At 42.7% G+C, this 26,480-nt stretch overlaps 1 protein-coding gene across 3 annotated transcripts in view; it reads right to left on the minus strand.

The window, feature by feature from the left end:
* Positions 1-26,480, minus strand: part of LOC126292280 (pyruvate carboxylase, mitochondrial) — a 358,087-nt gene that overhangs the window by 224,758 nt on the left and 106,849 nt on the right. The window lies entirely within an intron of this gene.

Here is a 26,480-nt window from a genome sequence, read left to right on the forward strand (position 1 = left end):
GAATCATTTGGGTACAAATGACACATCCGCCATTGTTTTGCACTTTTATACCTCGTTTACGCGATACTACCGCCATCTATATGTGGTGCATATCGCTATCCTGTAACATTTTTCACCTTACTGTACTTCGAAGATGGACGCCACGTCATCTGCATAAGGGGAATTACCACGGAAGCTACACACGGTTCTACACTGCTTGGCTTGACAATTGCGAAGGAAAAACTGCCAAGGAACAACCGACAATTACTACGGAACACCAGACCAGTGACAGTGAAAGGAAATGTACAGGGCGGGTCGTGTTAACTGCGGCCATGACATGTGCACGGACGCTCTGTAAGCACTGGACAGTTCATGCAGTACGTTGTTTGGCGATGACTTTTGCGGAACCAGTTAGTGCCACATTCCGCGTCGTACTGCAACAGGTCTGCCAGACGTCATTTGAGCTCTTACCAAGGCACCCGAATCCCGGAAGAAATGTGTGCTGAACAGTGAACAAATTGAATGGCGGCCATTGTCATAAACCTACGCTCGAAGTCGTCTCTCGCTTCTACTTCAGTGTCCAAGTTGCATGGTTGAAATAAAATATACGCCGTGTGGTTTACAAAATTAATTTAATGCTGGTGTATATAGTTCGGAAAGTAAAAGATGTATGGAAAAGCAATGTCTTTAAACCTTATGCAATTTACATAGTTGCACGGAAACAACTTCCCTCAAACTGTTCCTAACAAAGAAAATTGTTTTCTGTCGGCCGGGAAATTTGCCTGCTGTCACCATGTAACCATTTTCCCAAAAGCTGTTGTTTTGAAACAGGAAACTTGCAACGAAATGCACGCTCAATATATTGCGATATTGTTGACACATTTATCAGGCAAGGGCATTAACATAGAAATATCTAGAAACATTCACGAACCTATGGATTGGTTTTGGTCCCTTTATCGAATTTATTTGTGTAGTTGAACGCTGCGTAAATCTACACCAGTCTCAACCCCCCCCCCCCTCCCAACCTGAACAGTAATGTACAGACAGTACAATTAGGACTATAGCCCCTGATAAATACATAATGTTATATGTCTGCTTAAAAGCCATTATACACTACTTAGCAGACTTTTTTCTTTCTTTTTTCAGTCATCAGTCTTCTGACTGGTTTGATACGGCCCGCCACGAATTCCTCCCCTGTATCAACCTCTCCGTCTCAGGGTAGCACTGCATGTATTCCGACCTCTGTCTTCCTCTACAGCTCCCTCTAGTAACGTGGAAGTTATTCCTTCATGTCTTAGCTAATGTCCTATCATCTTGTCACTTCTCCATGTCAGTGTTTTCCACATATTCCTATCCTCTCAGATTCTGCCCAGAACATCCTCATTCTTTACCTTATCAGTCTAACTAGTTTTCAACATTCGTCCTTGTGGTGTCACCGCCGGACACCACACTTGCTAGGCGGTAGCCTTTAAATCGGCCGCGATCCGTTAGTATACGTCGGACCCGCGTGTCGCCACTATCAGTGGTTGCAGACCGAGCGCCGCCACACGGCAGGTCTAGTCTAGAGAGACTGCCTAACACTCGCCCAGTTGCACAGCCGACTTTGTTAGCGATGGTTCACTGCCTACATACGCTCTCATTTGCAGAGACGACAGTATAGCATAGCCTTCAGCTACGTCATTTTCTACGACCTAGCAAGGCGCCATATTCAGTTACTAACAGATAATATTGTGAATCATGTACCGTCAAGAGCGACGTTCATCATTAATGGATTGAAGTATCAAACTAATTACGTCCACTTTCTGAATTCTCATTCCTTGTCATGTTCCAGACCTCACGTCAGTATAGTTCTTCCCTCCTCATGCCAGCCTGTGTGAGCTAAAACGCGTGCATTTCGGCTTCCAGTTGTAACACGGTGTTGGCTCTTCAGCCAACACAACAGTCCTGTCGCACAAAATCTCAAATGCTTCGATTCTCTTTTGTTCCATTTTTCCCACAGTCTATGCTTCACTACCGTACAACGCTGTGCTCCAGACGTACATTCTCAGAAATTTCTTCCTCAAATTAAGGCCGGTATTTGATATTAGTAGACTTCTCTTGGCCAGGAATGCCCTTTTTGCCAGTGCTGGTCTGCTTTTCATGTTCTTTCTCCGTCCGTCATTGGTTACTTTACTGCCTAGGTAGCACAATTTATTAACTTCGTCTACTTCGAGACCATCAATCCTGATATTAAGTTTCTCGCTGTTCTCATTTCTACTACTTCTTATTACCTTCGTCTTTCTCCGATTTACTCTCAATCTATATTCTATACTAGTTACACTGTTCATATTCCTCTAACGATAGCAATGTCATCAGCGCCGGCCGGTGTGGCCGTGCGGTTCTAGGCGCTTCAGCCTGGAACCGCGTGACCGCTACGGCTGCAGGTTCGAATCCTGCCTCGGGCATGGATGTGTGTGATGTCCTTAGGTTAGTTAGCTTTAAGTAGTTCTAAGTTCTATGGTACTGATGACCACATATGTTAAGTCCCATAGTGCTCCGAGCCATTTGAACCATTTGTCATCAGCGAATCGGTCATTGATATTTCACCTTTGATTTTAATCCCACCCCTAAATCTTCCTTTTATTCCCATCATTGCTTCTTCGGTGTACAGACTGAACAGTAGGAGCGAAAGACTAGAGCCCTGTCTTACACCCTTTGTAATCCGAACACTTCGTTCATGGTGGTCCATTTTTATTCCCTCTTGACTGTTGCACATATTGTATATTACCCGTCTCTCCCTGTAGCGTATCCCTATTTTTTCTCAGAATTTCTAACATCTTGCACCGTTTTACATTGTCCAACGCTTTTTCCAGGTCTACAAATCCAATGAACGTGTCTTGATTTTTCTTTAGTGTTGCTTCCGTTATCAAGCGCAGTGTCAGAATTTTCTCTCTGGTGCCATTACCTTCATTGAAGTCAAACCGATCGTCATCTAACAGATCCTCAATTTTGTTATACTTCTCCTGTATATTATTCTTGTCAGCAACTTTGATTTATGAGCTGTTAAGCAGATTGTACGATAATCCTCGCATTTGTCAGTTCTTGCAATCTTCGGAATTGTGTGGCTAATATTTTTCCAAAAGTCAGATGGTATGTCGCCAGGCTCATACATTCTACACACCAACGTCGTTTTGTTGCCATTTCCCCAAATGACTTTAGAAATTCTGGTGGAATGTTATCTACCGCTTCTACCTCATTTGATATTAAGTCGTCCAAAGATCTTTTAAATTCCGATTCTAATAGTAGATCCCCTATCTCTCCTAAATCGAAGCCTGTTTCTTCTGCTATCACGTCAGACAAATCTTCCCCCTCAGAGACCTTCAATGTACTCTTTCCACCAATTCGCTCTCTCCTTTGCACTTAAAAGTGGAATTCCCATTGCACTCAATGTTACCACCGCTATGGCGTCCAGCTAAAGGTTCAAAATATCCCGCGACTGCAGCGCCCTCGGGTTGTCTGTAATAGTTATCCAGAATGAGATTTTCAGTCTGCATCTGAGTGTGCGCTGATATGAAACTTCCTGGCAGATTAAAACTGTGTGCCGGACCGAGTCTCGTAACTCGGGACCTTTGCCTTTCGCGGGTAAGTGCTCTACCGCCAGAGCTACCCAAGCACGACTCACTACCCAAGCACGACTCACTACCCGTCCTCTCAGCTTCAATTCTGTCAGTACCTCGTCTCCTACCTTCCAGACTTTATTATACTTATATTTAGAAGGTACCTGGTGCTTACGATCGCGGACGAGCAGTTGGATGGTTCGAAGCACATCAAAGTGTCACTACTCGGCCACAAAAATGGTGGGCCTGCCCAAAAGTGTAGTCATCTCGATATTTAAAAAAGGTCGCTGAATGTGGAAATGCTACACGAAAGCATGCCGGTGGTCACAGATAGACCACCACACGGCAAGAGGAGCGGTACATAGCCCTATTGGAGAAAAGGAACACACAGCTCACTCTTAGGTAGATCGCTGCAGACCTTGCAATCGCTACTGGTACACGTGTCTTTGCCAGAAAAAATTACCGGTGACTAAATCTGGTGGTTTGTATGCTCGGGAGCCTGTTAAATGCATCCCATTTGAATCATACCGTGGTCGATAAAGAATTAGTTGGTGTAGGGAGCATATCGTTTGGGGTCAACAACAGTGTTCCAGAGCGATGTTCCATGGCGAATCACGCTTCACTGTGGCAAGTGATTCTGGCCACCAGAGAATGGAGAGAGCGGGGAACACGTTACACTTCGCAGAAGGTTCATGAGCGTTCTGGTGTGCGGGCACGGATTATGCACAATGGCCGAAACAGATGTGTAACTTCGCGCGATATACGGTTACAGGACAGGGAGATTATTCCGGTTCACGTCCGCCTCTTCAGAGGTGTGATAGGTCCAGACTTTCTGTTTATGAACGGCAGTACCAATCCCCAGACAGGACCGCTAAAGGGTCTGGCACATTGGAAAGTGATTGGACGTATAATGTTCTGCGTATTCCCCGGATCTAGCCCCTTTAGAGTACGCTCTTGGCAGGCGTGTTCATCAACATACCGTCCCCGAAACATGCACGAACTGAAGACCTCGTCGAGAGATGCGTGGGGCAATATCCTAAGGATTCCAATAGCCGGCATAAGTGACAGGCGGAAAATGTGCAGTAGTGGCGGAGGAGGGAATATTCCCTACTGAGAGTCCAATGCCGACCTTCATGGTGGTAGTCTGAACTGTGTCGAACATGAACGTTGTGTCTGTTACCCTCTTTCCCCACCTTGCCAAATCTGTACTACTTTTCGATGTAAATATACCACTCCAGCTCCAGTATGTATGTACTGTGTTTCAGGCCGTTCATCATTAACTGTGATTATTCCTGTCCAATAGTGTGTGTTCCTTAGCGACTATCAAGCAGTGTGTATTGGTCCACTACTGTTCTTGTTTTATCTTCGTGATCTACAATTTTATTTGAATCAGTAGGCAAGATTACTCCTCTTTGCAACTGAAACAGTCACTATTGTGAAGCTGAGCGCAGAAACAGACATAGAAAATAGTACATGTTATGCGAAAATAAATGAGTTTTGCACAAACGGGCTAGCCTTAAACTTTGAAAAAGCACAGCCATATACGAGAGGACTTTATCAACTACGCGTTTCACCTTATTTAGGCATCTTCAGGCAGATCTTAATTTAGTATTTCTTAGGACGATTCATCAGACAATGCAGCTAAAGGGCATCGTCGAGTACATGAGGCCAACATCGCCTTCGTTACCTCCGTAAATAATTTCTAGATGGACGTGAGTGACTCCAAGACCTGCATAAGATCAGCCTGAAGATGCCTAAATAAGGTGAAACGCGTAGTTGATAAACTAAAATTGCAACCAATACTTTTCAACTAATACTATTAAACACTGGTTTACTGAGTCATCCCACAGATGGTTTGGAAGAATTTCTATGTTATACATTATTATACCTGGCCAAGTAACTCTTATTGAACGCTGAATTACACTTCAAAGTGAGACAGGTACATGAAATTATTTTGCAACACAGTCACCAACTCTCTGTAGTGGAACGAATCTTATTAATAAAAAATATATTAAATTTCATTTATTGTGTACGTATGTTGCAGTAAAATGATCATGTTGCTTGAGAGCTATGTCGTGAGAGAGACATGTAATGTTCCAGCGAAAAACAAACAACGATTATATAAGAAACTTATCAGTTTTTAAAACAAAAGGTTGCCTCTTGTAATGTTAACTTCATTTCTGTGCTTCATTAGGGACAGAAGCATGTGTAATTGGTCTTTTTTTTACATATGCTAATCTGTTTTATCAGTTGTACTACCTCTGAACTGTGTACCTATCAGGATTGTGCGCAAATTGTGTGGAAGCAAAACAGCCGATAGCTTATCGCGTCGGGTCGATTCACAGTTATGAACATACAAAGCCGAACAGTTGTATTATTTTTCTACTAAGTCTCAATACACACTTTTTCCACCTTGTGCATGGAGGTGAATATAAAATATTTTCACGTCAATTTTTCCAAACAATGCCCTTGTACAATAGCCACTAGGGCCTGATACATCGAGGGAGGCATCGAAACAACGATGGCAGAAATATAATACACTCCTGGAAATGGAAAAAAGAACACATTGACACCGGTGTGTCAGACCCACTATACTTGCTCCGAACACTGCGAGAGGGCTGTACAAGCAATGATCACACGCACGGCACAGAGGACACACCAGGAACCGCGGTGTTGGCCGTCGAATGGCGCTAGCTGCGCAGCATTTGTGCACCGCCGCCGTCAGTGTCAGCCAGTTTGCCGTGGCATACGGAGCTCCATCGCAGTCTTTAACACTGGTAGCATGCCGCGACAGCGTGGACGTGAACCGTATGTGCAGTTGACGGACTTTGAGCGAGGGCGTATAGTGGGCATGCGGGAGGCCGGGTGGACGTACCGCCGAATTGCTCAACACGTGGGGCGTGAGGTCTCCACAGTACATCGATGTTGTCGCCAGTGGTCGGCGGAAGGTGCTCGTGCCCGTCGACCTGGGACCGGACCGCAGCGACGCACGGATGCACGCCAAGACCGTAGGATCCTACGCAGTGCCGTAGGGAACCGCACCGCCACTTCCCAGCAAATTAGGGACACTGTTGCTCCTGGGGTATCGGCGAGGACCATTCGCAACCGTCTCCATGAAGCTGGGCTACGGTCCCGCACACCATTAGGCCGTCTTCCGCTCACGCCCCAACATCGTGCAGCCCGCCTCCAGTAGTGTCGCGACAGGCGTGAATGGAGGGACGAATGGAGACGTGTCGTCTTCAGCGATGAGAGTCGCTTCTGCCTTGGTGCCAATGATGGTCGTATGTGTGTTTGGCGCCGTGCAGGTGAGCGCCACAATCAGGACTGCATACGACCGAGGTACACAGGGCCAACACCCGGCATCATGGTGTGGGGAGCGATCTCCTACACTGGCCGTACACCTCTGGTGATCGAGGTACACAGGGCCAACACCCGGCATCATGGTGTGGGGAGCGATCTCCTACACTGGCCGTACACCTCTGGTGATCGTCGAGGGGACACTGAATAGTGCACGGTACATCCAAACCGTCATCGAACCCATCGTTCTACCATTCCTAGACCGGCAAGGGAACTTGCTGTTCCAACAGCACAATGCACGTCCGCATGTATCCCGTGCCACCCAACGTGCTCTAGAAGGTGTAAGTCAACTACCATGGCCAGCAAGATCTCCGGATCTGTCCCCCATTGAGCATGTTTGGGACTGGATGAAGCGTCGTCTCACGCGGTCTGCACCTCCAGCACGAACGCTGGTCCAACTGAGGCGCCAGGTGGAAATGGCATGGCTAGCCGTTCCACAGGACTACATCCAGCATCTCTACAATCGTCTCCACGGGAGAATAGCAGCCTGCATTGCTGCGAAAGGTGGCTATACACTGTGCTAGTGCCGACATTGTGCATGCTCTGTTGCCTGTGTCTATGTGCCTGTGGTTCTGTCAGTGTGATCATGTGATGTATCTGACCCCAGGAATGTGTCAATAAAGTTTCCCCTTCCTGGGACAATGAATTCACGGTGTTCTTATTTCAATTTCCAGGAGTGTATATAGCTTTTGGCATTCTGTTGTAGAACGACGTTCCAAAAGCTTCTGTTCTCTTATTGTCTGAACTATTCATCGACTGATCGATGGCTACACTTCAACAAATATTTTCAGGAAGTACTTATGAGTATTTAAATTTGTTACAAAATTTTTATGCTATGGTATCGCATGTATTGCAAAAAGCTTTTACTAGTGAAACAACGTTTCGGCCACGGTTACAATGGCCTCCTCCTGGATCTACTGATGTGATTTTGCTATCCAGAATCACTTATATTTTCTCATGAACGCTCACTGAGCATTACGTCAGCTCATAATTTTTAAAAAAACCTTGATGTAATTGATTTCTAGAGAAAGAAGGAGTGGGAACTTTATTGCAATAGGTTACTACGGTGGAGGGACTGGAAGGTGCAGATTGGCAACGGCGAACGGTTTGGGCGTGGTGTCGAGCGCTCTGTTTGGAGGAAACCAGTTCCGTCACGTGAAGCGTCAAGTAACTTTCATCAGGCTCTAGAGATTACGGATGTGGGCACAGCGCGGCGGCTCTGGAGAGCGCGCACGGTCGATAGCCGTGCCGCCGCCTCGACCGAGTCCGCGGCCACTTCTGCACACAGATAGGCCGCCTCTCGACCGCTAAGCGCCGGGCTAGGGCCCCTCTGCCGTGGCGGACAGCTGGCCCCCGAAACGATCACCAGATTAACCCCCGCCCAGTCCTTATCCACTCTCTTCCCGCACCTGGTTTTAACTTTTTAGGACACCCGACAAAAAATTCAAGAACAGAACTTTCCTCATATCTGTACTACGAGGGTCCCTCCAAAAGAAATGCACACTATTTTTGTAAAAACACAATTTTCATTCTGCATGTGTGAAAGTTTTACAGTGTGTAGATACATCCTTCCCGCTTGTTTTCAAACTAGATCAACCCCAGGTTATTGTTGTTGTTGTCTTCAGTCCTGAGACTGGTTTGATGCAGCTCTCCATGCTACTCTATCCTGTGCAAGCTGCTTCATCTCCCAGTACCTACTGCAACCTACATCCTTCTGAATCTGCTTGGTGTACTCATCTCTCGGTCTCCCTCTACGATTTTTACCCTCCACGCTGCCCTCCAATGCTAAATTTGTGATCCCTTGATGCCTCAAAACATGTCCTACCAACCGATCCCTTCTTCTAGTTAAGTTGTGCCACAAACTTCTCTTCTCCCCAATCCTATTCAATACCTCCTCATTAGTTACGTGATCTATCCACCTTATCTTCAGTATTCTTCTGTAGCACCACATTTCGAAAGCTTCTATTCTCTTCTTGTCCAAACTAGTTATCGTCCATGTTTCACTTCCATACATGGCTACACTCCAAACAAATACTTTCAGAAACGACTTCCTGATACATAAATCTATATTCGATGTTAACAAATTTCTCTTCTTCAGAAACGCTTTCCTTGCCATTGCCAGTCTACATTTTATATCCTCTCTACTTCGACCATCATCAGTTATTTTACTTCCTAAATAGCAAAACTCCTTTACTACTTTAAGTGTCTCATTTCCTAATCTAATTCCCTCAGCATCACCCGATTTAATTTGACTACATTCCATTATCCTCGTTTTGCTTTTGTTAATGTTCATCTTATATCCTCCTTTCAAGACACTGTCCATTCCGTTCAACTGCTCTTCCAAGTCCTTTGCCGTCTCTGACAGAATTACAATGTCATCGGCGAACCTCAAAGTTTTTACTTCGTCTCCATGAATTTTAATACCTACTCCAAATTTTTCTTTTGTTTCCTTTACTGCTTGCTCAATATACAGATTGAATAACATCGGGGAGAGGCTACAACCCTGTCTCACTCCTTTCCCAACCACTGCTTCCCTTTCATGCCCCTCGACTCTTATTACTGCCATCTGGTTTCTGTACAAATTATAAATAGCCTTTCGCTCCCTGTATTTTACCCCTGCCACCTTTAGAATTTGAAAAAGAGTATTCCAGTCAACATTGTCAAAAGCTTTCTCTAAGTCTACAAATGCTAGAAACGTAGGTTTGCCTTTTCTTAATCTTTCTTCTAAGATAAGTCGTAAGGTCAGTATTGCCTCACGTGTTCCAACATTTCTACGGAATCCAAACTGATCTTCCCCGAGGTCTGCATCTATCAGTTTTTCCATTCGTCTGTAAAGAATTCGCGTTAGTATTTTGCAGCCGTGGCTTATTAAACTGATAGTTCGGTAATTTTCACATCTGTCAGCACCTGCTTTCTTTGGGATTGGAATTATTATATTCTTCTTGAAGTCTGAGGGTATTTCGCCTGTCTCATACATCTTGCTCACCAGCTGGTAGAGTTTTGTCATTACTGGCTCTCCCAAGGCCGTCAGTAGTTCTAATGGAATGTTGTCTACTCCGGGGGCCTTGTTTCGACTCAGGTCTTTCAGTGCTCTGTCAAACTCTTCACGCAGTATCGTATCTCCCATTTCGTCTTCATCTACATCCTCTTCTATTTCCATAATATTGTCCTCAGGTACATCGTTCTTGTATAAACCTTCTATATACTCCTTCCACCTTTCTGCCTTCCCTTCTTTGCTTAGAACTGGGCTGCCATCTGAGCTCTTGATATTCATACACGTGGTTCTCTTCTCTCCAAAGGTCTCTTTAATTTTCCTGTAGGCAATATCTATCTTACCCCTAGTGAGATAAGCTTCTACATCCTTACATTTGTCCTCTAGCCATCCCTGTTTAGCCATTTTGCACTTCCTGTCGATCTCATTTTTGAGACGTTTGTATTCCTTTTTGCCTGCTTCATTTACTGCATTTTTATATTTTCTCCTTTCATCAATTAAATTCAATATTTCTTCTGTTACCCAAGGATTTCTAGCAGCCCTCGTCTTTGTACCTACTTCATCCTCTGCTGCCTTCACTACTGCATCCCTCAGAGCTACCCATTCTTCTTCTACTGTATTTCTTTCCCCTATTCCTGTCAATTGTTCCCTTATGCTCTCTCTGAAACTCTGTACAACCTCTGGTTCTTTCAGTTTATCCAGGTCCCATCTCCTTAATTTCCCACATTTTTGCAGTTTCTTCAGTTTTAATCTACAGGTCATAACCAATAGATTGTGGTCAGAGTCGATATCTGCCCCTGGAAATGTCTTACAACTTAAAACCTGGTTCCTAAATCTCTGTCTTACCATTATATAATCTATCTGATACCTTTTAGTATCTCCAGGGTTCTTCCACGTATACAACCTTCTTTCGTGATTCTTAAACCAAGTGTTAGCTATGATTAAGTTGTGCTCTGTGCAAAATTCTACTAGGCGGCTTCCTCTTTCATTTCTTAGCCCCAATCCATATTCACCTACCATGTTTCCTTCTCTCCCTTTTCCTACACTCGAATTCCAGTCACCCATTACTATTAAATTTTCGTCTCCCTTCACTATCTGAATAATTTCTTTTATTTCATCGTACATTTCTTCAATTTCTTCATCATCTGCAGAGCTAGTTGGCATATAAACTTGTACTACTGTAGTAGGTGTGGGCTTCGTATCTATCTTGGCCACAATAATGCGTTCACTATGCTGTTTGTAGTAGCTTACCCGCATTCCTATTTTCCTATTCATTATTAAACCTACTCCTGCATTACCCCTATTTGATTTTGTGTTTATAACCCCCAGGTTACTAAATAATAAAGTTGGGCAGTAAGCGCTCTGCTGTGCCATTGGCTGGCCTAGTGACGTCAGCGTGGAAGCAAGCGCTCACAAGCAGACGACACGGCATGCGCGTTTACGTCAAAGTTTTGGCGGAAGATTTTGTTTATACCAGAATTGAGGTGTCTAAACTGCTTTTCTGCTGCTAAAATATTACTGTTTTAACTGGTGAGTTATATTCTTTCGCAGCTTATGCCTTACACATCGGTAAAATATCAGATCACAACCACACTAACACATGCTTCAAATTCGAAACCTCGGCTCGAATAAATTAGAAACTATTCATTTCATTGCTTTGAAATGAATTTACTAAAGGTCATAATTACTTTAAATTAGCATTATATAAAGAAAAAAAACAAGTTTACTCACCATTTCTCGTCTGCAGTGAAGCCGCGAGGCAGTGTTGCAAATATACAAAAGCATTCGACAATTTAGGGAGAAGTTTACAAACAGAATATCACACGCAACGAAGACACTATCCAATTGTTCTGTCAAAAATTTACGTACCTATATACACAACTTTTATTTGCAAATCAGTAACACTATGTAGTGAATTGATTACTTTGATGACATGCTATTTTCTCCCTTTTTTTCTCTCAGCTGCCTCAGATGTTCTTGCTCTGTCTTTTGATGAAAGCCAGCGCAGACAAATGTGTGAGTTCTAGCAAATATTTCAATTATTTCTTTGTGTATATTGGGGAACCGCTCACCAAGTGCTACACACAGCTTACTAATTATGCCTCTTTCTGTAGACAAACTTTCACTGCTATGGGGCTGAGTGAAAGTCAGCTCGAATTGGCTTATTCTCTCAAACCAAGTTTCTGATGGCACAAGTAAGCTTCCCTTAGAAATCGTACACAGCCAGCTGAGTGGTTTTTTCCTCTGGGACCGACATTAGCTCTACAGTGGGTGTGGCTAATGTTCTGTCTTACTGCCTGCACCGATGGGCTAGGTATCTGGCCAGGTACTGAAATCCCTCCACACTACAGTCTGAAGCCGCGGATGCTGAGGAACTCTCATAATTTTCCGCTGTCAGTTCTATCCTCTCAATTTCTTGCTGCCCTTCAGTCATCGACAGAGCTTCAGACATATCAGGAAGAACGCTGCTGAACACTGCTGCAGTAACAAATATTCCTTCATCAGGTTCAACAAGAGAAGCATTAGGCAGAGGAATATCGGAAGCATTTGCACTTAACAATAATAGCCTGATATGAAACTTCCTGGCAGATTAAAACTATGTGCCCGACCGAGACTCGAACTCGGGAGCTTTGCCTGCAAGGTTCGCAGGAGAGCTTCTGTAAAGTTTGGAAGGTAGAAGACGAGATACTGGCGGAAGTAAAGCTGTGAGTACTGGGCGTGAGTCGTGCTTCGGTAGCTCAGATGGTAGAGCACTTGCCCGCAAAAGGCAAAGGTCCCGAGTTCGAGTCTCGGTCGGGCACATAGTTTTAATCTGCCAGGAAGTTTCATATCAGCGCACACTCCGCTGCAGAGTGAAAATCTCATTCTGGAAATAATAGCCTGATTCGGTTTTTTACGTCTATCCGATTTCGATGGTCACAAAAATGGCGCAGGCACCTTGCAAGAGAAAAGAAGTTTTCGAGAGAGTCCTGATTCAGCCTGGCAGTAAGTATGTATGTGACAGTGTATTCTCTTGAGTCACGGAATAGACCTAAAATTGACCGAATACACTTCATGAATCCTTTCTGAAAAGGTAACAAATGCCTTGATGATCCAACGTGCATCCTCTCACAGCAGTTTTAGAATTTGCGCAGACATTGTTCTTGTGCTTCAAAAGAAGAAAGAACCCAATCAAAATACTTCTTCAAACACAACACCACAAAAACAATCACACACAATTCGAACTGTGTACTGTTTGGCACAGCTGCTTCCACCGTGATGTCATGCGCACAACTGAGAAAACACGTTCCTTTCTGCGCATCGCTTTCGCCTCAAATTTAATCCGACTTGCCAATGTTTTGTTCATGTCATTAAAGGCTTATTCGAGAAGTGATTCAGGCGTAGTTGTTGAGTGGTTTCACAGCAGGGAAATACCTGATATGCAGAAGCTGCGTTGGTATCCGTGTGATAAGTCTATATACAAAGGGTGTTTCAAGCGAGAATACTTTGCAAGACATACCACTTCACAGGAATGTAATCAGCTGTTTTCGTCCCGCTGCTCGACCAAGCCAGCACCCACGTCATTTCCACCTGCTTGGAAGGTTCTCTGATGTTGCGACTGGTATGGTCATGTTAATTGTGGCTATGGGTTCGTTTATCACCCATAGTCACCAATTTATTTATGGAGGAATTCGAGGATGAGGCACCGAGGACTTCGGCTTTGCAACCAACGTGCTTCTGGAGATATGTGGATGATCATCTGGCCACACGGCCGTGTGGCTCTTAATAGAGTTTAGGACGACTTCAACTGTCTTCATCCTCGCATTAATTTTACCATGGAGGTTGACTGTGATGGGATGCATCCATTTTTAGACGTTATGGTTTATAAAAAACCAGATGGTACTTTGGGACAGTGTTCACCGGATGCCGACGCACACGGATCTGAATCTGCATTCTAAGATTTATCCACCGCACCAACGCAGTGGCGTCCTTAGGACTTTGGTACGCAGAGCGGAGAGCTTAACCCAAGAACTTGCGCATTAGATGGCTGTTTTTAAGGAAAATAGTTACTCTGAGAAACAGATTCGTCGGGCTATGGAGTCTGGACCACCACTGGAGGTGCATGAAGAGGAACATAGATCGGTTGTCTGTTCCTTATGCTGGGGGCGTATCGTTTGAGACTGGAAGAATTTTAAGGAATTTTAACATTAAGATTGTGTTCCGTCCACCTAAGATTAGGGGACTACTCGGCTATGTGAAAGATGATTTGAGGCTTAGGAAACCCGGTGTATACAAAATTCCGTGTCAATGTGGGAAGGCTTACATCGACCGTTCAATGTGCAAAGTTCATGACAGGTCTGTGGAACATCGTCGTCATTCGAGGCAACAACAGCCGGAAAAATCGGCAGTAACAGAAAATGCTTAAATGACTGACACCATATGAAATTTGATGAAACTGTGATAGTTGCGAACACTTCCAGTTTTTGGTACAGAGTCTAAAAGACGCAATTGGAATTAGATTGGCGGATAATTTAATTAAGAGAGACAATGGGTTTTCTCTTAGCAGGACCTGGATCTTGTAACGTCCCGCATCAAAACAGCACGTCATTCGGTGTGGTCCGAGTGTTCGAAAAGCATTTTTGAGTGCGGTGTATCGGTGCCCGCCGGTGTTGTACTAAGGGTGGCGCCACCTAGCCAGTCTTTGAGGGCAGAAACCGGTATGGGCGGCGCATGCGCCGTGTACGGTGGCCATATTTATGACGTCGATTTGCTGCCTGGCGTCAGCAGGCCAACCACGCGTTAGCCTGACCTGCTGAGGGATTAAGTGTTACTAATCCCCCACCAGACTGTGTGTCTCTTTTTCAGGTTACACTAGCTAGGACCAATCAAGAAGAGAGTGGTAATATGCCTTTCGCTCTTTTACAGGAACCGCAGGAATGAGAATTTTGTCCGAACTGCACCACCTCGAGCCAAGAATAGGCTCGTCTTTACAGCATCAGCATGGCGTCAGTTCTCCGCGGGCATCATCAGCAGAAGCAGCATTCTCCTTAAGATGGCTACCGGTTGGATCGCCGAAATATCGACTTCAGTTGATTTTTAGGATCCAGCAGCAAACCCGAAGAGAGGAACAAGAATTGTGAAAAACTTCAGAAGAGACATCTATAAAAACTGGTAAAATCACGAGGAACTTTCTGAGGTCCAGTAACAAAGACGTCTGGAAACTAAGCAGCATTCATGAAACAGATAAAAAAGTAGTAAAAGTAAAGTAAGGAAACAAAGCCAACCATCAGATTACAAATTAAGAAGACTGATCGGAGGAGTTAATTACATACACTGCTTGGCGAAAGTGTGAAGGAGCCAGAAGACATGATCGGATAACACCAACAGTGTACACGTACACACCATTAGTGTGTGTGTAAACACTAATCGAATTGCAATTCCCTACGACAGAACGGCCAACAGAGTACGGTATTGTTGACCGTGTTTAGTGTTGTTACCAAACCTGGCAGAGTTGCAGAATGGCGTGAACGACATCAGACGTTGACTGAAGGACACAGATATGCCGCATACTCGTGTGAGACTAGGTTATCAGCACCAGACAGTACGAAATGGGCCTCATTGTGGTCTCCATCTGGCCTGTTGATCCAATCGTGCAATATACACATTTATGGGCATTCAAACACCTTGTGGCCCGACGCTGGACTGGACAACAATGTGAGCGCAGTAATATGTATCGTCAAGGCTCCGGTCGACGTCGCCTGACCAACGGGAGAGTGGTCAGCCGCTCTGTCCAAGCACATCGAGAACAAGTAATGGGCTCCCTGCAGCAGTCCGTATCGCCTTGCAGCAGCCAGACTATGAATGTCTTGAAAGGAAGATATAAGATGATCATCATCAAAAGCAAAACAAGGATAACGGAATGCTGTCAAATCAGGTGATGGTGAGGGAATCAGATTAGCAAACTAGACACTAGTAGAGTAATTAAAGATGGCCGTGGCAGAGGATGTAAAACAAACTGGCAATAACAAGAAAAGTGTCTGAAGAGAAATTTATTAACATCGAATATAGCTTTAACTGTTAGGAAGTCTTTTCTAAAGGTATTTGTCTGGAATGTAGCCTTTTATCGAAATGAGACATGGACGATGAACATTTCAGACCAGAAGAGAATAGCAGCTTTTGAATGTGGTGCTACAGAACAATGTTGAAGATCGGTATGTATAGATCATGCAACCGATGAGGAGGTACTGAATAGATTTAGGGAGAAAGGTTTCTTGGACAGCCTGAAGAAGATAGGAAACATTCTGAGACATGAAGGGATCACTGATTTAGTACTGGTGGTAAGTGTGGTGGGGGGGGGGGGAGGAGGGGGGGATAAAAATTGTCGAGGGAGATCAAGGAATGGAACCATGCAGCTTCAGAAGGATGTAGGTTGCAGTAGTTATTCGAAGATGAAGTAGCGTGGAGAGAAGCAAAAACCAGTCTTCGTACTGAAGACTACATCGAAAACAACCTAGTTCCTTCTAAGACTGACTCCATATTGCAATTACTGAAGCAATATCATATACCCTCTCAATCCGTGACGTTTCATTTCGATTCCTCCTTTCTTTCTGGATGCTTAACTTTTATGTAAGGAAGCGTATTTAGAAACAGTCAACATCGAAGGGGAATGCGCAGCAGAAAAAATTTTCAGAGTCAAAAATGGTAATTTAACATTTTAACTTTATTCATATTTTGTAGTTTAAAACGTGACTGTATTCAAAACATTGGAGGTTTGAATTAAACAACGCCTTCAGTCACAACTTTTTCGTGTTTTATTAACTACACTATACATTTCGGACCCTGTGGGTCCATCGTCAGCTGTACTTTATCTTAATACATGTTTTCTTTCTTCTCCTGAATGAGGTGGAGTGCATATTCCTGTCACGAAAAGGTTTAATGTTAGGTTATGAATTTCGAAAGTGGAATGCAGAAAATTAACAGTGTAAACTTACCACATAATCCAAGGAAAGTATTTTCAACGTTTTAGCACCGGCAAACCTTTTCTCCGTCGTTTTTGTACATGTCACTTCATTCAGGATATACATTTGCACACATGTTTATAAATACTTCACAGATGTTTTTGTACATGGTGTTGTCAAAGACGAATTTATTCGTAGTGCTAAAGATAACTATAAACAATTGACATATGCAAGGAATAAGTTTAGAATAAGTCTTTATAATTACTGAAATAATTATGGCTTGCGAAATCTATTTGATCATTTAAAATAGATTCTGGTGTTTTGATTTTGTGGACCTATATCTCCAGTTGTTCTAGCAAACCTAGGGTCTTACCGTTGGGTTTAGGTCCATGCTACGCAGAGTACACTCCCTTGTTTTAGAGGAAAACGCTGTCAAGAATGAGATAGATACAATAAAGAGCATTGTCATAAGCAATGGCTACACAGCCAAAAGAATGGACACACTGTGGAAGAGAAAATATTCGCCAACTTTTCCAGAAACACAAATGTAACAGTTGCATTCTCAACCAACACTAAGTTAGGAAACCTAATCATCCATAACGTAAAATCAAATACACAAACATACAACAGCGGAGTGTATCAAGGATCATGTCCCAGTTGCCCTGCCTACTATGTAGGGAAAAAAGGCAGAAACTTGAAGGGCCGTTTTCAAGAACATGTAAATGCTTTCAGGCTCAAGAATTTCGAACAATCAGTCATTGCACAAACTATATGTAGGAAACAAACCATGTCAACAGTCTAGAAAACAATTTGATAATACTACATAATGAACCCAATGGTAAGACCCTAAGTTTGTTAGAACAAGTGGAGATATACCCCTACAAAAAGAAAAAACCAGAATCTATGTTAATTGAACAGATTTCGCAAGCCATAGTTATTTCAGTAATTTTGAAGATCTATTCTTAAGTTATTCCTAGCAAATGTCAATTGTTTATAGTTATATCTTTAGCACTACGAATAAATTCATCTTTGACACCACCATGTACAAAAAATCTGTGAAGTGTGTATAAACATGTGTGTGCAAATGTACATCCTGAATGAAGCGACATGTATTAAAACGACGGAGAAAAAAAATGTTTGGCAGTACTAAAACGTTGAAAATGCTTTCTTTGGGTTATGCGGTAAGTTTACACTGTTCATTTACCACTATTTTGCACACATTTTCCGCGTTCGACTTACGAAATTCATGACCTAACATTAAACCTTTCGTGACAGGAATATGCATTTCACCACATCCAGGAGAAGAAATAAAACATGTATTAAGACAAAGTACACCTGCCGATGGACCCACAGGTTCCGAAATGCACCGTGTAGTTAATGAAACACGAAGAAGTAGTGACTGAAGGCGTTGTTTAATTCATACCTCAGATAATTTAACAATTTAAGATTTCAAGACACAGAAAGGAAGAGACCGGGATCCAAAGCGGTCTAAAGAAAAGCGGTACATGGTGGAAAGAAGAAGAAATATTGGACGAGATGAAACTGAAAATGAGAAAGAAAGAATCTCGTGGTTCATAGTTGGCCAAAACGGAAGGGGATTTGGAACTTTACGTTATTTGGTTTCATGCCCAGTAGTAGTTCAACTCAGTTCTCCGCCTGTTCTGTGGACGTCCAATCGAGGCTTATAATGTAGGCTAACCTGTAATACTGAGGCGAGTTGATCTCCGAAGAGATATTCGGGTGAAGTAGCGGCCTGCACATATTCGTCCGCGTGGAACGAGCGAGTCTGAAATTGGCCCTCAAGCAGTGCATTCGATATTTTTCTTTGGAAATAAGTGTGGGGGCCAAGTCCAGAGATCGTGGCCGGCGTAGAAACCGTAAGATCTTTATAGATACGAGCGGTATTTACTGCTTTGTATCTGTAGAGTAAATCTGTCTGTGTGATGCAATCTCAAGTGCTAGCTGATAGCACTACGTGCCAGATTGCGCAACCACGTGGCTTGTTTACACTCGTTTTGTGGAATCGGACGGAAGGAGAATTACGCTGTTTCAGCAATCAGTCTTACAACTGGTTCGATCTAGTTCTTCATACATACCTGTTGTCTGACACACACGCTCTTCGCCTACGCCTATGGCTCTGCAAACCACTGTAAGGAGAATAGCAGAGGATATTTAACTCTGCACCAAATATTAGATATTAGTGTTCCTTCCCGTTACAATAAATTGTGGCGTGTGCAAAATTACTAAATGACTCTGTATGCGCTGTATTCTTATCTTGTCTTCGCGATGAAGTGACACTTAGAAGGCATACATTCCTTACGCTGATTCTTGGAACTTACGAAGTACACTTACGGAAGTTAACTCGCGCCTGTCTTCGAGTGTTCTCACGCTCTCCTACCAGGGTCACTAACCTGTGTTCTCCGACACTTTGCTCCGCCGTAGTCTCTGCTCACCACGTGTTGGTATACCAACTTTTTATCGCATTAGTCAGTCTATGCATATTTATTATGTAGGTCAAATGTGTAATCTTGACGCCTGTTCCCTCTGAAGAATATTAATATTTAACGTTTCAGGGACATGGTCTGAAGATTTCTCATTAAATCGAAATCGGTTACCATCTGACATGAGTTTAGTTTTTATTAAATTCTTGCAATCAAGACTGATTAGTATGTAATCAGACGTGTATGAACTGCAAATACCGACCAACGATGCCAGGGAAATAAGCCTGTGGCTTAAACGAATCGGAGGAATTGCAGTTTCCTTTGTTTTCAGGCATAGCTTTTGACAACGTTGACTGGAATGCTCTCTTTCAAATTATGAAGGTGGCAAGGGTAAATACAGGGAACTACAGGCTATTTACAATTTGTACAGAAACCAATGGCAGTTTTAAGAGTCGAGGGGCACGAAAGGCAAGCAGTGGTTGAGAAGGGAGTTAGACAGGGTTGAATCTACGCCGATTTTATTCCATATGTTTACTGAGCAGGCAGTAACGGAAACAAGCAGGCAGTAACGGAAACAAAAGAAAAATCTAGAGTAGGAATTAAAATCCAGGGGAAAAAAAACCTTGAGGTTTGCCGATGACATGATTCTGTCAGACTGCAAAGGACTTGCAAGAGCAGCTGAACGGAATAGACAATATCTTTAAAGGAAGATGTAAGTTGAGCAACAAAAGCTAAACGAAGATAGTGGAATGTAGTAGAATTAAATCAGGTGATGCAGAGAAAATTAGATTAGGAAATGAGAAACTTAAAGAAGTAGATGAGTTTTGCTATTTGGGCAGCAAAATAATTGATGATGGGCGAAGCAGAGAGGATATAAAATAAAGACTGGCGATCGCCATTAAACCTTTTTTGAAGAAGAGAAATTTGTTAGCATCGAGCATAAGCTTAAGCGTCAGGAAGTTTTTACTGATAGTATTTGTATGGAATGCAGCCACGTGTGGAGGTGAAACATGGAAAATGAACTGTTTGGATGAGGAGCAAATAGACACTTTTGAAATGTGGCGCTACAAGAGAATGCTGAATATTTGATGCGTACGATCACGTGAGTAACTGAAAAAAAAGAAAACAGGTTCAAATAGCTCTGAGCACTATGGGACTTGACTTCTGAGGTCATCAGTCCCCTAGAACAAACCTAACTAACCTAAGGACATCACACATCCATGCCCGAGGCAGGATTCGAATCTGCGACCGTAGCGGTCACGCAGTTCCAGACTGTAGCGCCTAGAACCGCTCGGCCATACCGGCCGGCGCACGTTCTGAGGCAGCAAGGAATAGCCAATGTAGTATTGGAGGGAGGGGGGGGGGGGGCACAAATTGTAGAGGGAGGCCAAGAGGCGAATATACAAAGTAGATTCAGAAGGATATGGGTTGCAGTAGTTACCCGGAGATGAAGAGGCTTGCACAGGATAGAGCAGCGTGGAGATTTGCAGAAAACCAGTCTCTGAACAAGAGACAACGACGGCAACAAGTTTTAAGAGAAAAGTTAGTAGCGAAGCGTCTCTCAGAAAGTAAACTCATCGGAGCAAACTGATGTTGTGTAAGCGTCTCTGTAGTGTATATAAATCTGATGTGAAATTAAATGTTAAAAACGTGTTACATTCTTTTTTCATTTATAAGTAAATGTTCTCCCCGCAGTTATTAAGTTGTACGTGAATAATGGCTTTTGTAGTATTTGTTCCAGAAAAGCTAGTTGGAACCGCGAGCTCAGCAGATTATGGTAAAGATTCGCATTCAGCCACTGATTTCATTCTGCTATAAGCAAATCGCGTCCCTGAGATTATTTGCTGATCGTTTAACAGCGAGTGACTTGTGATCGTTTTGAGCAAGTCTGGTGTGGCCATTGTCTCCGAATTGTTGATCTGCTGCTCTCGCTTCTGTCAGATAGAAATTCCACAGGACTGATGGCCGTGTTTAATTACTACTGTTCGTAATTGGTAAAAATTTCAGGAGCCAATTTTATTCCCAATAATCGCATTCTCTTTAGATTAGTGTCAAATGTTGTAGGAAGAACTCGCGCCACCACGACCGACGACCGTTGCTCCAACTGCTCAATATGAGAGAAATTAAATGTACCTGACAACTTCGTTTTTTACATTTGCTATTTTAGTCAAATATCGGAAAAAACGCACCGAAGACTTTTTCACATAATACTGCTGAGGAAATTTAGAGAACCGACATTTGAAGGCGACAGCAGAACGATTCTCTCACCATCAACGTACATTTCGCGTAACGAACACTAAAGTAGGAGAAATTAGAGAAGTACTAAGGCATACACAGTCGGTTTTGCTTCGCTATATCTGCTAGTCGAACAGGAAAGGAGACGACTAGCGGTACAAGATACCCCTCTATCAGGCACCATAAGGTAGTTTGCAGAGCACGAATGCACATGTAACCATGATTAAATGTGTTTCTGTGGTCATGGGCAGCAACTTTCCAGCTGGTCTCTTCTTTATTACGGTCTTTGCTATAATATTTCACTTCCCATATGTCTGATTGTGAATCTATCTCACTTATGAAATTCACAATTCTAGCGCCGTACTGTACATCTACAACCTTAACTCCTTGAGTCCAGCTACCAAAACGTTATAGGTTTCTCGTTGTTGCAGACATGTCAGAAACACGTGTCTTGTTTACGTGTATCAGCCTTCTGTATGAATCATCAGTAGCCTAAGAAACCAAGGATAATCGGCAATCTGGTTGTCAACCGGTATACCGTCTTTCATATTGATATTAGTCTTAATTCTTGTTCCGACTGCTTTTACAGTGTATTCAAAATCTTGTTTCAGCATTTTGGAAAATGTATGTAGTCAACGACAGTTCACGAGTTATGCCCGTGGAAGCAGTTATCTTACTTAAAAAAGAACACATGCGCCGAGTCCTATTTCTGGTTTTATTGTTAACCTTATTGCTTGTGGAATGCAAAAGCGACTCAGCGGTACTCACTTCCAAAATCTAGCTAACATCCATTCCGCGATAATACTTTGAAATCTAGGGCTCCGGGAATGTGTTACCACAAACAATGCTGGCAACAGTAGCTGGTAATGTTTTCGGACTAGATGCGATTTCCAGGATCCCTGCGTAGAGGTACATTAATGTGTGTTCAATAGAAGTACACCTTGCCAGCACTTCAAAGTGTTTTGGAAGCGTATGGACGTAGATGTAGTTTCGCACCGCTATTCTTCGAATAAGCTCGAAACACATACTTGATACACGCGCCAGGTAATCCTGCAATAATCCGATACAGTCGATACATTCAGTAATCTCTCTCGTAACTGAACTCCTGTTTCCTAGTGTGCTGCCTAGGTCCTTTGACTACATTTAGTTAAGTACACAGATTTATCTTCATTAGTTATTTACTCATCTATCTTTACGCAATTGCATGCAATCAATGAAGTCAAAATGGCTCTTAGCACTATGGACTTAACATCTGAGGTCATCAGTCCCCTAGCCTTAGAACTACTTAAACCTAATTAACCTAAGGACATCACACACACCCATGTCCGAGGCAGGATTCGAACCTGCGACCGTAACAGATGCGCGGTTCCGGACTGAACACCTAGAACCGCTAGACCACCGCGGCCGGCAATCAATATAGTCATTAATAATTCTGAAAATAATTTTTACAGTATGGGTTAAGACAGAAAATATGGTTACATACCGTATTGCAATGCATACTATATATTATACTGTACACAATCATTCGTTCGCTGTTAAGACCATCTTTCGCCAAATCTTCGAATTCGAATGTGGAGAAAGCCTTTTCTTTCATCTACTTCTGGGTTTTATTTTTGATGATATTTATTGAGACTTGATATGGTCGCGAACGTAATTTATTAAGAAGCTTTATGCCTGGATATTTGCAACTACTACGCTTTTTCTTAAGTCTGGTTCTTTCTTGTTTGACGAGTATTACGGTGATGTAAGACTGCCTTAGGCTACAACTGGTATAGTTGTCTTTTATATAAACGAGACAGATGTACATGAAGAGAGACGAGAAAAATACATCTGTTTGAAGTAAGACCTACAAGGTATTTTGGTTACGAAATTTTACGACTTCACAGTTCGGCCTCATTCTAGCAGATAAGTTTTTTTTGTTCTAGAAGAATTATTCCACAAAACAATGCCGTATCTTAGGTGACAGTGATGGATGGTAGGACGTAATAGGAACTAACCTGGAGCATAACAAACTGATTAACAGATAGTTGCTTACAGGACAGCCACCATAACAATAACAAGTAACCAAGGAGCTTGGTCTTTTTCTCTCTTATGTTCACACTTATCATATCGCTCCGCTTCCTCAGTTACAAGTTGTCACAGTCAGATGCAGATGTCGCCTGAGGCCTGTTTAGTAACTACCAGTAGACCTCAAAATTTTTAAAGAACTAAACTCTCGTGTATGAAAAACTTCAAACTTCTGATTACTTCAAAAGTTCGATATGTATTAAATATTTGACGTGACGCATGTAAACCATTGGAAATTATGATTACAATTTACTAGAAGTCAATAAGTGACTTAATTTTGGAACACTGGATGCCTATAAACTGGGTAATTTGCGCTCCATTTTAAGCAGAGGCTAGTTTTTCACGCATCTCCATAGTAGTGAACCTTCTCACTTACGTGTCGTACAAGGCATAATTTTACATATACATTCGGCCGTATTTGTGGATACTGTCAACAAAATGCGTTGTAAATAGACTTAGTGGTAAATAAGTAAAACATTGAAACGTTATGCCAGATGCTGAAGTTCTGCTGCGTGAACAGTGAAAGTTTTCGAAGTGATAACCTTTCTTCCTTTCATAATTTTTTGGGGCCGTGTGTGTGTGTGTGTGTGTGTGTGTGTGTGTAGCGGTGGCGCGGTTCCAGACTGTAGCGCCTAGAACCGCTCGGCCACACTGGCCGGCTGTCTCAAACTGTGTGTGAAGGATGTTGCAAGTCGCATGGAAGCTGCACCACTTAATCTGTCATGTTTCGCACAGCTCGTTTCGAGAATTTGTATCTTCAAGTACACTTCCGTAGTCGTTTACACGTATGTTTTTGGGGACATTTGTGTGTGCCTTTTTTGCGTCTTTCTGAGGTTAAACTGCAATGGAAGAATCGGACAAAAGGAATCCGAACGTTTTTAAATGCTAATGTTAGAAATAGTATTTTAGTTTGTCAACTTACAAGTATTGTGCCGCCTCCATTATACTTGGTGTATCAAAAAGAATCATCGGATTTCTAAAACCAAAACTATTAAGTTATTTGATACACTCAATGTGCGTGAGCAGCGTAGTGTTGGAAAGAGCAAACAAACTAGTTTTCATGGCTCCCGCTAGGTAGCAGCAGTTCTGACAGACGTCGAACGCATCTGCCACAGTTTCACATGGAGTGCGTAGAAATCCGTTCACCGTGCAGCTGAACTTGCTCCCAGTGTCCGTATGGGGTGTATTGCGTCGACTTTTACACATGAAACCATACAAAATCCAGCTACTGCAAGCTCTTCGTGAAGGTGACAGACAACAACGTGTGGAGTTCTATAATCTCTTTCTTGGCGAGATGGAGGATGTCTTTTTCCACGTTTAGTGGAAACATTCCAGTTAACTGCAAAGGCGTAACAATGTGAGAATATATGGTACGGAACAACCAGATGAAATTTTACAACATGAGAGAGTGTCTCCAAAATTTAACGTATTACAGGAAACGTATCTCGATATGCTTCAGAACTTTTCTTTTCCCACTGTTGGAGATTGATTTGAACGACTTAATTTACCAACAGAATGGTGCATCGCCACACTGGAGTCGAAGTGCGAGAATTTTTTAATCAAAGGATTACTGGACAATGGATGGACCGCACTGGACCAAATGATTAAGCCTTACATTACTGGCTTCTAAAGCCACCGGACCTGACAGAATTTCTTGTGAGGGTTTATGGAAGATGGTGTGTGCGCCTCCGTTACCAACAATAATTAATGAACTGAGACATCGTGTAACTGCAGCTATGGAAGCTGTAACTCAAGACAAGCTCGCTGCAGTGCGGGGAAAGTTTGAATACCGCATTGACATGTGCCATGCATCTCAAGAGGGCGTATTGACCCCACAGGAAGAAAAATTTTGGAGTCTCCCGTTCATAAAAAACAAAATTCATTGTACATGTTTATTAGTTTCAGAAATATTAGCGTGAAAATCGGATGATTCTTTTTGATACACCCTGTATAATATAATGTAATCCCGAAACACTTAACACCTCTGTGTACTAACTCCTTATGAAAAACCACAGTGTGGTAATATCTTTGGAGCATTTTTACAAAGCATATAACAGTTGGTCATATTTTTGTTTTGTTATGATGCTATGAAGTAAAAAATGTCATTGTCCGATTTTTTACGTTACTCACTTTATAAATTGTACCAAGGAGTTGAGCAGGAGTTATAAGACCTCATTACTAATAACTTTTTGTGCATAAAATTGCGTATGCTTGCGTAAACGAACATATAACTGATATAACAATTAAGGACCAGAGTGTTCATATGGAAATACTTACACTGGCTCAAAATGAAAAACGAACAAGGGCGCGCCCTCCTATTTTTCTTCGAGGGCGACAGAGATGCTTGGCTGTTAACTTTTGTCTTTTACCATCCTGATCTGGTCATGTAAGCATCGTTTTCTGTAGCTCTGCATAGTTTACATTGAGCTACCTTTCATTCAAAATGACTTTTTACATTACTATTTATGTTAATAATCATTGCGCTGCTATTTTCATTTTTCAGCTTCTTTTGGATGAGACGCAACACTTCGACGTGTCACCGATCCACCGTTGGTGTGACTGTATTACTAATTTTCAATATCTTTTTCTGTTATTGTGCAACCTGAACCTGAAATCATTCGAGGAGGTAGTGCAAGGATTTTACCTGATCAGCATATAGCTGTTATCAGACAACTACATGCAGTTTGACTTTTTGAATTTCCCGTCTTTAGTTGCGCTTTTCCCAACGCCCATCCGGGATGATTACAACGTGCATATTTTTATTGCTTCGGTGTTTGTTTAGTGAGCGGAGGTGGAAGCTAGCTCAAAATGTGCACTCGTCAACATTGGACAAAACTTAAAACAATCTGAAAAATCTTTCCATAATTAATACACA

This window comes from Schistocerca gregaria, chromosome 9, assembly GCF_023897955.1.
Source record: "Schistocerca gregaria isolate iqSchGreg1 chromosome 9, iqSchGreg1.2, whole genome shotgun sequence".
Taxonomy (NCBI): Eukaryota; Metazoa; Arthropoda; class Insecta; order Orthoptera; family Acrididae; genus Schistocerca; species Schistocerca gregaria.